We start from the raw sequence: 13,754 nt of genomic DNA on the forward strand, positions 1-13,754 counted from the left end.
ATAAAATATGGATGACGCGTAAATTACAACTGCAAGCTTTCAACAAGAACCTAAAATTTAATGTAATTCATTCTATGGTGGTAAGTGTAGCTGATGTTTAGAAGTATCTCCTTAGAAATTTGAATATCTCAAAATTAATACCCGAGGTGAACCGAGGATGCTATACCCCGTCAGCGGGTGTATCGGGTATATAACTACATTTGAACGATAGTAAATTTAAAATGATCTCGAATATACTGTCACTTTGGGGACAACTCAGGTGGATCTATGTAATCAATGAATTTGCTGTTATTCAGTGACCTTTAGGGCAATTCGTCCATTTTGTTTTACGAGATCTGGCATCGTTTGTGGATGGAATACTCTTAAACTGCACCGCTGGCCCAGTGAAACTGGAATCAACGGTGTCAGTTTCAGAGGAACGCAAGGGGGAGCCTTCTTGCGATTTTGGATTGGAGTATTGGAAATTATCTCAATAACTCCAGATGAAGGCAACAAGGATACGACCTCATCCGTTATAGAGGCAGTGCTTTGACTCGAGCTCGAGCTCGAGATCCCTTTAATATGATATGATGTAATAGTCAAAGTCTTAGGTTCTTCTGCTTATCAGTCCAGGTTATATCTGTTAGAACAGATATGGTTTTAGAATACACCTGAACTGCACTTGCAAAAGACCCCCTTGAGATGGAAAGGGAAAAAGTGCAGTAAAATCTACCTGTTTTCGAGCATCAAAAGTATGTTATTTTTCGTTCTGACATAACCTGTTGGATTCTCTTCTCTTTCTGCCATATTGGACATTCACGGGAATTTATACAACAAAACTCAGACTGGCAGGTAGCGCTATCATGGCCATCATGGCCTCAAAGAGCGCATTTGTCTTTACCACTGCAGACAGTTTTGCTGTGCCCACACATTTGGCATTTGTAACGAAGAGGATTGGAAATGTATGAATCCACAAGTATGTTTAAATAACCTGATCACCTTATCTCCTCGATGAACACTAATTCCTTTTACCCGGAGAAGAAAGGTATTCTACTATTTGATCCTCACTGATGCCTTCAAGATCCCTGCAACATCTATTACACCTCTACTAGAATTTAAAGACCTATGGGGAGACACCTTAATAGGAATGTCTGCCAAAGATGAGGACTTAAGAAGCATGGTAGCATGCTGTTCTTTGGCGACACTTTCGAAAGTCTCTAGAGGGACTCTTAATTAAGTGAAACCGCGGCCAAGATTTTGACTTTAAATATATTTGAAACGTCCTGTTTCTGTCGTTCAGTGGTTTGTGGGGGATTGGGGAATCCATGAGAGAATTTTTTGATGATTCGCCCCTCGTCGTCCCCCAGGTTACTGCCCTGCCTCCCAGGGGGAGGGGGGTCTAGCGCGGATAACCTGCGCGTGGGCCCGAACAGGTGTATACTCAAGCCAGAAAGTAAAAATAATTTTCTAACCTGATTGACCCAAGCCGCCGCTCTGTAGAATGTACCAAGGACACAACGGTAGGTAATTGCTGAGTGAATAAACAACATTCAACCGGAAAGGGACATTCTACAGAGCTAAAACGAACAAAGCTGATTGATCAGATTGAGCCACTCTGACCTCCCGTCTTGGTGAACCATGGGCCAAAGTAAACCAAATCCCCACGCAATTACCAGGATCCCACTCTCCACCGACACGGGTCGTAACGCACGGCAAACACGTTGCCCCATTACAGGGATCCTTTTATTGGCCTTTTAAGACACACAGGACATTCGAAGGGTATATTCTTATCACCCCATACATCCAAGGGGGGGGGGGGGCAAAGAAAATATGCTTCTCCTTATTTTTTTCAAAAATAATTTTCTCATTTAGGTTATACTTATATCTATACTAATTTGTAAATATATACTCTTTAAAAAAGTAGGGGATATTCAGAAACAATACAAAACTGCGGAAATGCACTTCTATTTTTATTAGAGGTAATCAGTGTATGTTAATAACAGGCCAAATGCCTAAAAGACATAAACAGTTCATATGGGCGGCTTATCACTCGCAAAGTTATACGCCGCCAAAAGTGAAAATGGACGTTTTTGATTTTTGTCTTAATAATGAGTAATTGCTCCACCAATGCTCAGACATTCAGCAATTCGTCGTGACATGCTCCTAATCAACCGTCCAGTCACGATTTGGGACAATCTGGTATACTCCTCTTGCAGTACCACGGTCAATTCTTGCAGTGTTGTCGGATGACATTGACGTCGACAAACACGTCTCCCGATCAAATTAAACGTAAACACTAAAGCAAAGATACGCTGAACAGTAAGTAAATGCTAACATGCATAGATAAACCTGCACGCGGCAGTTTTCACCAGCCCTTCCTTGAAGTGCCAAATAAAGCCCCCCCCCCCCGTGTATGGCAATGACAACCGACACTACGCTGTTCTTCAAACGGCGATAACTTCGCTCAAAATGAAGTAATTTAATTGAGATATTCAACATATTCCCTTTTCATTATCTAGTTTTTAACTATTATAGAAAGAACTGTCATCTCTTTATCAAAACGTATATAATGCATCCTAAACTATATTGGTGTCTTTATTATATAATCTAAGATTCTAAAAAATACATATACATATATATATATATATATACGATGGTGCCAGAAAGTGATGATTTGTATGGAAGTGTTTCGCTGCCAATATTAAATGTTCTGCTAAAATGTCTTTTCCATTCATTATATGTAAAAAGTACAATGTACAAGGTTCTAATACCAGTAATGATATTCTAATACCAGTAATGATATTCTAATACCAGTAATGATAAAGTCAAAATACCTCTAAGGCCAAAGTTAAATGTAAAACGTTAAATGTAATGTGTCAAATGACAAATGTTTTATTGGAAAATGCTGTTTTTTGACGTGTCTACATTTTACATTTCTCTCATTACATTTTACATTTGCGATCTGTCGCATCTCATTTGTCCTTCACGCGTTCTGTATAGCATCTAACGCAGAACACTAATTTCGATATGCAAATGTAGGATATCACGTGTCTCATTAACATATACGGAAACGACGCCGTGATCAACCTGGCACACTATAAGCCAGCACACAATCAGAGGAACTTAACATGGCACACTTACCATAAAATTTGGATGGTACTAAACTATATTACGATGATTACGGAGAGGTGGGGGTATTCAATGTCAAAATACGGGTCATAATACGAAACTCCAGATATCATGTTACATATCAGTGAAGAGCACCGTCATGTATACTCATTCAAAGGGGCATTATGGGAGATTAGATAAAGAATTGACAGTTCTCGCTTTAATAGTTAAAAAATAGATAATGGAAAGAGAAATACTCTGAAAATGTCAGTCAAATTGCACCAGTCTGAACCGAGATATTAGCGATTGAATTTTAGGCCTAGCCTCGATCATCATTACTAAAAGTCTGTACGATAAAAACAAAGTCTCGATTATCCATTTTGACGTTGAATCATCCATCACAAAATGTTTTCAAATCCAGTAAACATCGCAGGTTAGCGATGGCATCAAGGGTTGATTATGGTCTGTATAAGTTAATGTCTAATAAATATTTTAGATAGCATTTCAGGCCTAAAGAAAGACCTGTAATAGGCAGATTTAGCTCTTGCATAATGTATGGTTAAGTATATTCATTATTTTTTGGCCACAGTGCATATATACTTTTTTAAAAATATGGATTAAAGTTACTTAGCCTGTACTAAAATTTAGAGAGAGAGTGGGCGGGGCGGTGGCGAACGTTTAAAATGTCAAAAATTCCAGTTATCGTGGTATACATAACTGGAAAGTATGTGTCGATGGCTCTTTGAATCTATCAGTTGTTTCCTGGCACATTCATAATTACGTACTTTAGAGAAAGAAAAATCCTCGTTGTTTTGTGGAAAGAAATGTCGCTGTCCCACAGTAACCTAATTACTAAATATAGACGTACTTTCAAATGATCGTTTTTGTCGAAGGCTCGGATCGGCCATACCAATCACATGATTTCATTGCAGGCACGGTCGTCCAGCGAATTTTTTATAGTTTGCAATGTTGATTGCCTCAATATCGTGTGGTAAATATCTTATAGTGTGCTGGCTTATGGTGTGTCAGGTTGATCTCGGCCACTTTTCCGTATAATTATGTTAATAAGACACGTGATATCCTACAGTTAGTGCCCTGCGTAAGATGCTATGTAGAAAGCGTTAAGGACAAATGAGATGCGACAGAGCGCAAATGTAAAATGTAATGAGGGAAATGTAAAATGTAGACACATCAAAAAACAGCATTTTCCAATAAAACATTTGACACATTGCATTTGACGTTTCACATTTAACTTTGCCCTTAGAGATATTTTGACTTTACCATTACCGGTATTAGGACTTTGTGCATTATAGCATAGACCTTATAATGTAGCGTGGTTGGTACTAACGTGCAATTACACTTCATATCATTCATTCATACAAAGTTATAAAGGCCATGACACATCATATCATTCATCCATACAAAGTTTTAAAGGGATATAACTCTAATGGTAATTATTATAAATGGCAGAAATCTGACCTACATGCTTCAATACGATTCCTTGTTACAAAACAACTTCATCCGAACAAATGTAAATAAGCAAAATCCAAGCAATATTTATAAAGTTAGCTGAAACCCATCATGACTTTTAGGATAAGTGTCTAAATATACCCCTTTAATGTGTCACTGTCCGTTTGTGGGCCAAGTAAATTCATCAAGCAGCGGAAAATACAACAAATAAACGTTTTTAAAAGAAATCTGGGCAGGCAAACAAGATCAATATACTTAAGAAATTTAACAGAAAACCAAATCCAAAATTTTGTCTGGTAGTGCCTTTTCTGTTCTCTATGTACCTGTTCATTTTGATTTGGTTCCACGTTGTACCCTCAATGTTTAATCCCACCCGTTTTTTGCCGCCGTTCGTGAGAACCTTAAGGGTTCCAAACAGCAGTGTGTCCCCGACAGAGATCCTAATCTGAATATATTACTTTCCACACTAAAAGTTCCTGTATTCTGGGATGCTGGTCTATTAGCTTTCTAGAGAGTCAACAAACTTTTTCTAAATGATTAAAGTTATTATTGGAAATCGGTGAAAATCAATACGATTCCGTGTCTCATGAAAATGAAAAATCAGATGATAAATATAGTCTCAAAGTTTGCACTACATTAAGTTGAACAATACCAATTTAAAGAGGAATTACCACTTTCAACAAGAACCTAACATTTAGTTAATATAATTCATTCTATATCACACCATAATCAAAATTACACAAGCTAATATAAACATTTGAAAATAAAGCCAAATCAACATCACATATTTGGGACCAAAACCGAGATCCCGTGTGCACATTGGCCTGCATGTAAAAGAATCCGTAGTGCCGCTTTTGTGGGCAAAATTTCCCTAATAGCACACTGTATGGTGTATGTCCGTCTTCATTAGCCCAGTCGGTGAAAAAAGTAGGATGTTAAATCCCATTTCATTACGCTAGGTATTAGAATCTATACTTACCAAATTGTCAATAAAGTATTATTAAGTGTTGCAACTTACGGTAAAGGATTCCGATAAAACTTCCAGTGAATCTTATGCTCTAAGTACGCATTTGATAAATTTTTGCGTTTGGCTTTGGGTTTTATATCAAAAAGGGTTATCTTATCAATTCTTTATTCCCCGAGAAAGGTCTGTCAAAAAATCGATTACCCTATTTAAAAAGGAATTATTTTAACCACGAGATGGCAGGTCACACTGCTCCTTATCACGTATTGAGTGCATAAAAAGAGAAAAAGATATGACTAATTTATACTGATAACACCGAGCGCGCAACTTTTAAACCAAATATGGTTAAAACTCAACCGAAACATTTTGTAAATATTTCCTTACCAACATTAATATTTGAAATTTATACATATGTGTTGTCGGTCATATTGGTCCAAAAACGATATTTTTGGAAAATCAATCTTATATTCCTCGAGAACAGATTATAGATTATCTGACAAGTTACACGTATTGTTACATTAACATGTAATATTAATCCCCAACTATCCTACAAACCCGTCTATTTGAGTTTGATGGGTTTTTTTATCATAAATTATTCTTATTATTTTCCTGAAGCATCTGTCACCTCTGGTACCCCCTATATCTCTGTAGGGAACGATTTTGAAATATAATAATTTTGATGGAATTTGTTAGTGTGTCGTGCTTTTCCCAATAGTTCCACAATATATTGTGGTCGAAAAATTATCGTTTCTCGGATCCTTTATTGCCCTGTGTGATACTAGTCATATATATTTCTACATTTATTAAGTTGTAAAAAAATGGAACATTAAACCTTACCTTATATGCATTAACAATATCATTCCGATTCCAAAAATGTCTATCTGAACGAGCAGGGGCCTGTTTCACGAAATTTTAACTTTGATAAAATCCACATTTTAGTGATTTGATTGGATAATATAAGATTGATTTTAGTGCTTAGCCAATCAAAATTGAAGTATCTACTAAAATTTGGATTTTATCTTTAGTTAAGATTTCGAGAAACAGCGCCCTGAACAGTAGAAAGTTAGACCCCATTTCATTTCATCTATCTGAACAGAAAATTATATTTGAGTTTGACAACCTAATCTGTGTTGAAAACAATTTGTGATTTAGAGAACATTAAAATCCAGTCTCTGTAATTCCTTTTTGCATAGCGATTACCTTATTAGTGAAGAAGAGTTGCCGGGGCACAACCCCTAGTCCGTGACCATTTCCCCAGGAACAAGATTTGACGATGGTTTCTAATAGAAGGGGGCTCTAGTGAAGATATTTCTAGTTTGCTACCTATCAGAACTAAGGGCTAACTCCAGGATACCCAACTATCCAAGATGGTCTGAAATTGACCTTGACAAACATTGTTGGCGAACTAACATGTTTAATCTATCCTTTTATATGTTTTGTTGGTACCCGACTCGTTTCCGATTCATTTCACAACGGTTGATCCAAAATGGAGGCCAAAATCCAAAATGACGACAGAAATTGGCTCGAAAAGAATTTTTCCAATACCAACAGCAACATCCCCATGTGTTATGTCATTCCAGTTTTTGTGGGCGGGTGGGGGTGGGGGTGGGTGTGGGGGGGGGGGGCACGAATATGCCATTTCCAAGCTGATATAACTAATTTGAAAGGAGATAACACAGAGCAATTTTCGCGACTTTAGACCTACACATGTATTAATAACAAGCATAAATTGTTCCATACATACATTTCTGCTTTCACAATACAATATAATTCGCTATATAATAATGTATAATCCGATCAACAATGTCAGTTTCAGATCATTGTTGGCCGCCATCTTGGATTTTCGGCTCTCCTGGCCCAGGTTTCACAAAGCATTTTCAGACTTAAGTTTATGAGAAATATCGTATTCATGTATTTGATACATTAAATCATCAAATGTTTTATAAAGGGCTATATTTTAGTTAAAATAAGGCAAATTACTTTGAATAAATTCTTAACTTAATTTTGATAATCTTTGTACAACCGGGGCCAGGAGTTGGGACGTAGCAAACTACAAATATGTTCATTAGGGTCCCTTCAATCAGAAACGATCGCCAAACCTTGTTCCCCGAGAACAGTTCACGGTTGTGCCCCGACTAGAGAGGGTTGGATTTTATATTTCGAGTTTGGGTTTGGTCAGTGCGTATGGTGGTAAGTTTGGCTGATGTTTGGTAGTATGTCGCTTACAAATTTGTATATGTCAAAATTATAACTCTAGTCGAAAACCGGTCAGTTGGTGTATCGGGTATATTACTATATTTGAAAGATGGTAAAATTAGGGGGTCGGGATGGCCTAGTAGTCTACCATGTCGCGCTCCGAGGTCTAGCTGGTCGGTCACCTTTGGCTTAAGGTCGTGATTTCGAACCCGGGTGTGATCGTATGTGGCTTACAGATAGGGGTGCTGTCTCAACCTCGTGGGTTTACTGCGGGTACTCCGATTTCCTCCCATGGGATAGGCCCCTCCACATGCGCTAAGATGATAAAAATAAAACAACTTGTCTGCGATATCACTCTTGGTCGAAGCCAACGTTAAACACCAATATAACAAGATGGGAATTTAAAATTATCTCGTTTAAACTGTTCGGTGGTGTTTTAACATCCAACTCATTGGGATATATAACATCTATTTAGTGAACCCGGGTGTGATCGTATGTGGCTTAGAGATAGGGGTGCCGTCTCAACCTCGTGGGTTTACTGCGGGTACTCGGGTTTCCTCCCATGGGATAGGCCCCTCCACGTGCGCTAAGATGATAAAAATAAGACAACTTGTCTGCGATATCACTCTTGGTCGAAGCCGACGTTAAACACCAATAGAACAAGATGGGAATATTAAAATTATCTCGTTTAAACTGTTCGGTGGTGTTTTACCATCTAACTCATTGGGATATATAACATCTGTTTAGTGACCTTTAGGGCAATTCGTCTATTTTGTTTTACGAGATCTGGCATCGAGAAATAGATCCGTAACTAAAGTGGCACAGTTCGTGCCCATAGCAATACCAATTACCTGCTAAAAATATTCACACTCATAGTGCACATAGATATATATATATATAGTCGGTGCAACTCCCAGATCAGTAACTATTTTGGGGGGAATATGGCTTGACAACGGTTTCAGAAAGAAGGGACCCTACTGAAGATATATGTAGTTTGGTACCTCTGAAAAGAACGCACGAACTTCATGAGATAAGAAAATCCAAGATGGCGGCCTAAATTAGTCTTAAATTGAACGTGACAACATTGTTGACGAAATGACCTAGTTATTATTATGTCATTTAGTAGGTTTTGTTGGTCGCGGGACTCATTTTGGACTGTTTCTGATTCATCTCAGAAACGGCTGATCCAATATGGTGACCAAAATCCAAAATGGGGACAGAATTTCTCACGATATTCTGTCAAAACTAGACATCCATTAATCTCATATATTACAGCTAAATACATTATAAAGCACTAAATAATAGAGCTAAATACATTATTATGCATTCCGCCATGTAATCTGAAATATCAGGGAAAAAAGTGTGTATGTGTGTGTGTGAGAGAGAGCGAGAGAGAGAGAGGGAGGGATGGGGTTTAACGTCCACTCGACACAAACTAGTTCATTTCGGGACTAACGTATGGTTTAATTTTATTTCAATAATTCGCTTGCGCGTCGGGGTCTTTAGCAGTGGGAGGAAACCTGAGGACCCGGAGAAAACCAACGAAACCACGCCAGTTGACTCAATAACAGACTTTATGATACAGCCCGGACACGCTAAACATTCAGCCATCAGCCCCCCCCCCCCCAGAAAACAATTTTCAAGAGTCGGATTGTTTAGAGTCATCTATGATGTGGTATGTAGTGGTAACTTGTATTACGTGATTCAGATTTCTTGGCCAAAGTACAAAGTTTAACCGACATGACTCCTCGTCATATCATCCAAAAATATCTTTATCTCTAGAACAAAATCTCCGGGATGGCCGAATGTATACTTATCAATCACCCCCCTCGTACTTAAAACTGTGTGTTTTTCAATTAGTTTTAAAAATAATGCAGAAAGACAGGAATTTCTACCAATTTTGATAATGACCCATAATCCCTTTCCATCTACCCCTGGGTACTTTTATACTTTTAAATATCATCAACGTGTCTGAAGCGCATCTGATATATTCTTATTGTGTCGCCTATATATTTACAAAAGCTTTTATATTTTTTAACAGTTGTAATTATATCCATGTTTACTATGTAAGTGATCTTATCTTATGATATTTCATAATCCTTTCTAAACATGCCGTAACCATTATAACAGTATTATTTTAAGTAGGTCGAGACATTTGTCATCTTAGCTTCAACTACATTGATACTTGCCCGCTAAACTTACAAAAACCTTTAAAAAGTTTGATGGCTGTCATATTGACTTGATTAGTAAATATAACATGTCTCATTCTTCTATTATTCTAGATATATTTATAATTGACGCGTATATTATCTCCCTGATTATGTCTACTACATCGTTAACACTGTTCATCATGTGCATTTTGCATACGGATAGTCCATTCGCTTATTACGCTATTTTATTCGTCTAATGATTTGGATGTAGCTATGGTGGGTATAGCGACTGGCAGGCTAAGCTTACTCTTCCCAGGCCCGTAGCTAGCCCAAAATGGGGTGGGGTTTTTTTTTGGGGGGGGGGGTCGATGTACCTACACTTGACGGTCCACGGCGAACAGGGTCTAGGGTGCACCCCCCCCCCCCACCAAACAAAATTTGGAAGATAGGGTTTGCACCTGAAAATGGCGGAAATTTTCAATTTTGAGGCTGAATTTGCGATATTGGCGTATTATGATATTTTGATATGGTGTTTATCATGTGAGTCATTATGAGGCGCATAACCATTTGAGAGGCGCCCACAAAACCGAGCGACATTGGTTGGGTGCCCCGCCAATCTCATCGGGGGCGCCCAACCAATGTCACTCGGATTTATGTGGCGCCCATACTGATATTGGCACGTTGGTCGTTGGCTTCGCATTGCGTCCAATTGAAAGGGCGCCGATTTTCCGCAAAGGGCGCCCGATGCCGAATTTTCGGGGGGGGGGGGGAATGATGGCAACAACAATGTGAATGTATGCTATTATGGGAAAAGTTGAAAATCAATAGGACTCAGTTTAATAAATGCCTGAAGAGCCGCTATCGCGGTGAAAACGGTAGCATACAAATGTAGTTTTTTTTTGCCATCTTTTAAATGTATTCGGTGCAGTATTTAATGCATAGCTGTAATTAGCTCAGAGCTGAAGTGTTCTCAGGGGTGCTGTAAATTGGGGGCCAATGTATATCTATTGTTTTTATGGTCGACAATCTTTTCACAGTTACGACCTTGATTTAATGATGACATCGATAGGGAATAACCATTGCGTCATTCTGGGAATGAAATGGGGTTTAACGTCCGACTGTTCTGCTCCTAAACTTCCAGTGAAACGCATGCTATATCGTACGTATCATTGTGTTTTACTTTGGCCTTTACATAAAAAAAGGGTTATCTTATCAAATTTATTCCCTGAGAAAAATATATGTAAAAAAAATGAAATACCCTATTTAAATGGAAATTATTTTAACCAGGAGATATCGACTGATAACACCAAGTGTGCAACTCGTAAACCAAATAGGGCTAATACCCAACCGAAACAATTTGTAAATATTTCCTTAACATTAGTAGGCCTATTTTGTATTCCCCGAGAACAGATCGTTTTTACATAATCATGTATTATCTGATCAGTTACGTGTATTTGCACATTAACATCTGATATTAATCCCAAACTGCCCTCCAAACACTAGGCGTTGTAGCCAGAGGGGAGTGTGGCTGGTGGAGCTACAGCACCCCTGGATACGGTGAACCGTTTATTTTTCGGGAAATATATTTCCGTTTTTCGGGCACAAACATCAGAGAATGAGACCTATCTCATTGAAATTATAATTGTATAATTATAAAATAAAATCACTCGCGGTTTACGTTTTGAATACTATAATACTTAAGACTCTGCACAATACCATTTGTGGAAAACTTGTTTAGTTAATGATCGATTCATTCTGAAAATTCGGGTGACAAAGATTGTAGCGAAAAGACTTCATATTTCAGTACACTATAATACACTATAGTGCCTTCCGCCGTATAAGTCTGAAATATCAGAAGCAAGAGTCTGATTGGTTCGAGTCATCTATGATGTGGTATGAAGAGATTCACATAGCTTGGCCATCCAAAAATATCTTTATCTCTAAAACAAATTCTCTGGGAGAGCCGAATGTGGTGACCTTAATTGAAATAAATGGAACATGTAATGATGTGTAGTGTTAAAAAATATCACTGACAGATTATGAAACGAGTATGAATGTGGGATAGGAGCAACTGAACCAACCCCAAAACACAGATCCTTCTTAGTTTCGTTTTAATAGTTCAAATTTCGTTTTACTTGTCTTTACTACACTACGACATGAAAGAGTTGTTATATAATCCGCGTTCTGGTTGATCAATCGATCAATCAATCAATCAAAACAGAATTTGTATATCGCAACCAATACTTAGATAAAGTTCCTAATGCGCTTTAAAGTTTATGTTGATTCTTTTAATGTTTATTTTCGTCAACTAGAAGCGTGATTTGAAGTTGTCTAGAGTTCTTGAGTCTGTGATGTCTAAGGGTAGAGACTTCCAGAGAAAATTTGCTGCAAAGTGACAAGATCGTATCGTCCGTTGAAGTTTGACAGCTGGAATAACTAATAATTACTTAAGGTTCTACTGGATTCATATGGAGTGAGAAGATCTTGAATGTATTGTGGCGCTTGATTGTTGAATGCTTTAAAAGTCAGTAACAGTATTTTGAATTTGATTCGCTGATTTATGGGTAACCAATGGCGGGTTCTTAATGATAGTTTAATGTGATCCCTTTTCCTGGTTTCAGTGACGAGTCGAGCTGAAGCATTCTAAACATATTGAAGTTTCCGCAGCTCCTCTTTTTTAGTTTGTTGAGTTGTTGTTTGGTACCGATGTAATGGACTTCTTTGCCTGGATTTTATTTTAACAAATGAAGAGTCTTCTAGGTCTGTTACGGTAAGTTATTGGCGTGTGGTGGACGGAACTGTGGGTATCCCACTAGAAACATCAACGCTGATCGGTTAATCAAATGGCTGACGTCATAGGGTTCATAGCAACTCGTTTGACCCCTGGTGCGACCATCCACTATAACCCGTCAGCTCTTATGTAATAGAGGCCATCAAAAATATATAAAAAACGAAACGAAATATACATCTGTATTTTAATCAGAAGAAAGAAATTGGGTTTAACGTCAACTCGATACAAAGTAGGTCATTTTGGGACTAACACATGTTTCAATTTTATTTCAATAATTCATTTGCGCGTTGGGTTCTTTAGCAGTGGAAGAACACCGGGGGACACTGGGTTGGACAGGCGACCCTACACCAGTGGACTCAATGACTACTTCCCTTTGCTGGTTCTTTATTTCTGCACATGTTTCAATTTTATTTCAATAATTCATTTGCGCGTTGGGTTCTTTAGCAGTGGAAGAACACCGGGGGACACTGGGTTGGACAGGCGACCCTACACCAGTGGACTCAATGACGTCTTCCCTTTGCTGGTTCTTTATTTCTGCACATGTTTCAATTTTATTTCAATAATTCATTTGCGCGTTGGGTTCTTTAGCAGTGGAAGAACACCGGGGGACACTGGGTTGGACAGGCGACCCTACAGCAGTGGGCCAAATGACTACTTCCCTTTGCTGGTTCTTTATTTCTGCAGATTTCCACGCGTCAAGAAAGTCACGTTTATTTGCCCTTCCTTTATTTAGTTTATAAAATATAATTGTGGTATTGTATATTTTAAGATTTGAATGTTGTTTGATAAGGCTGACTGTTAGTTTGTTTTATGTGAAATATAAACAGCTTCTTTTTTTAGTAGCCGGAAAGCATTCATGTTGTAGTTTGAAGTTGGCGAATAAATTTGTGTAAAGCAATATACACATTGTTTCGAAATAATGCTATGTCTGCAATATTTTCACATCTTAAAGTAATATTTTAGTTTATGATTTCGGGGGGGGGGGGGGGGCAAGTACCGGTAACGAATTTGCCACTTTTTTCTTCTTTTTCATGTAATTGGTGACTTATGGATACCTGGGAATCTACAAGTATAAGCACCGGCAAATATGATACGA

Source organism: Patella vulgata, chromosome 5 (assembly GCF_932274485.2).
Source record: "Patella vulgata chromosome 5, xgPatVulg1.2, whole genome shotgun sequence".
Lineage (NCBI taxonomy): Eukaryota > Metazoa > Mollusca > Gastropoda > Patellidae > Patella > Patella vulgata.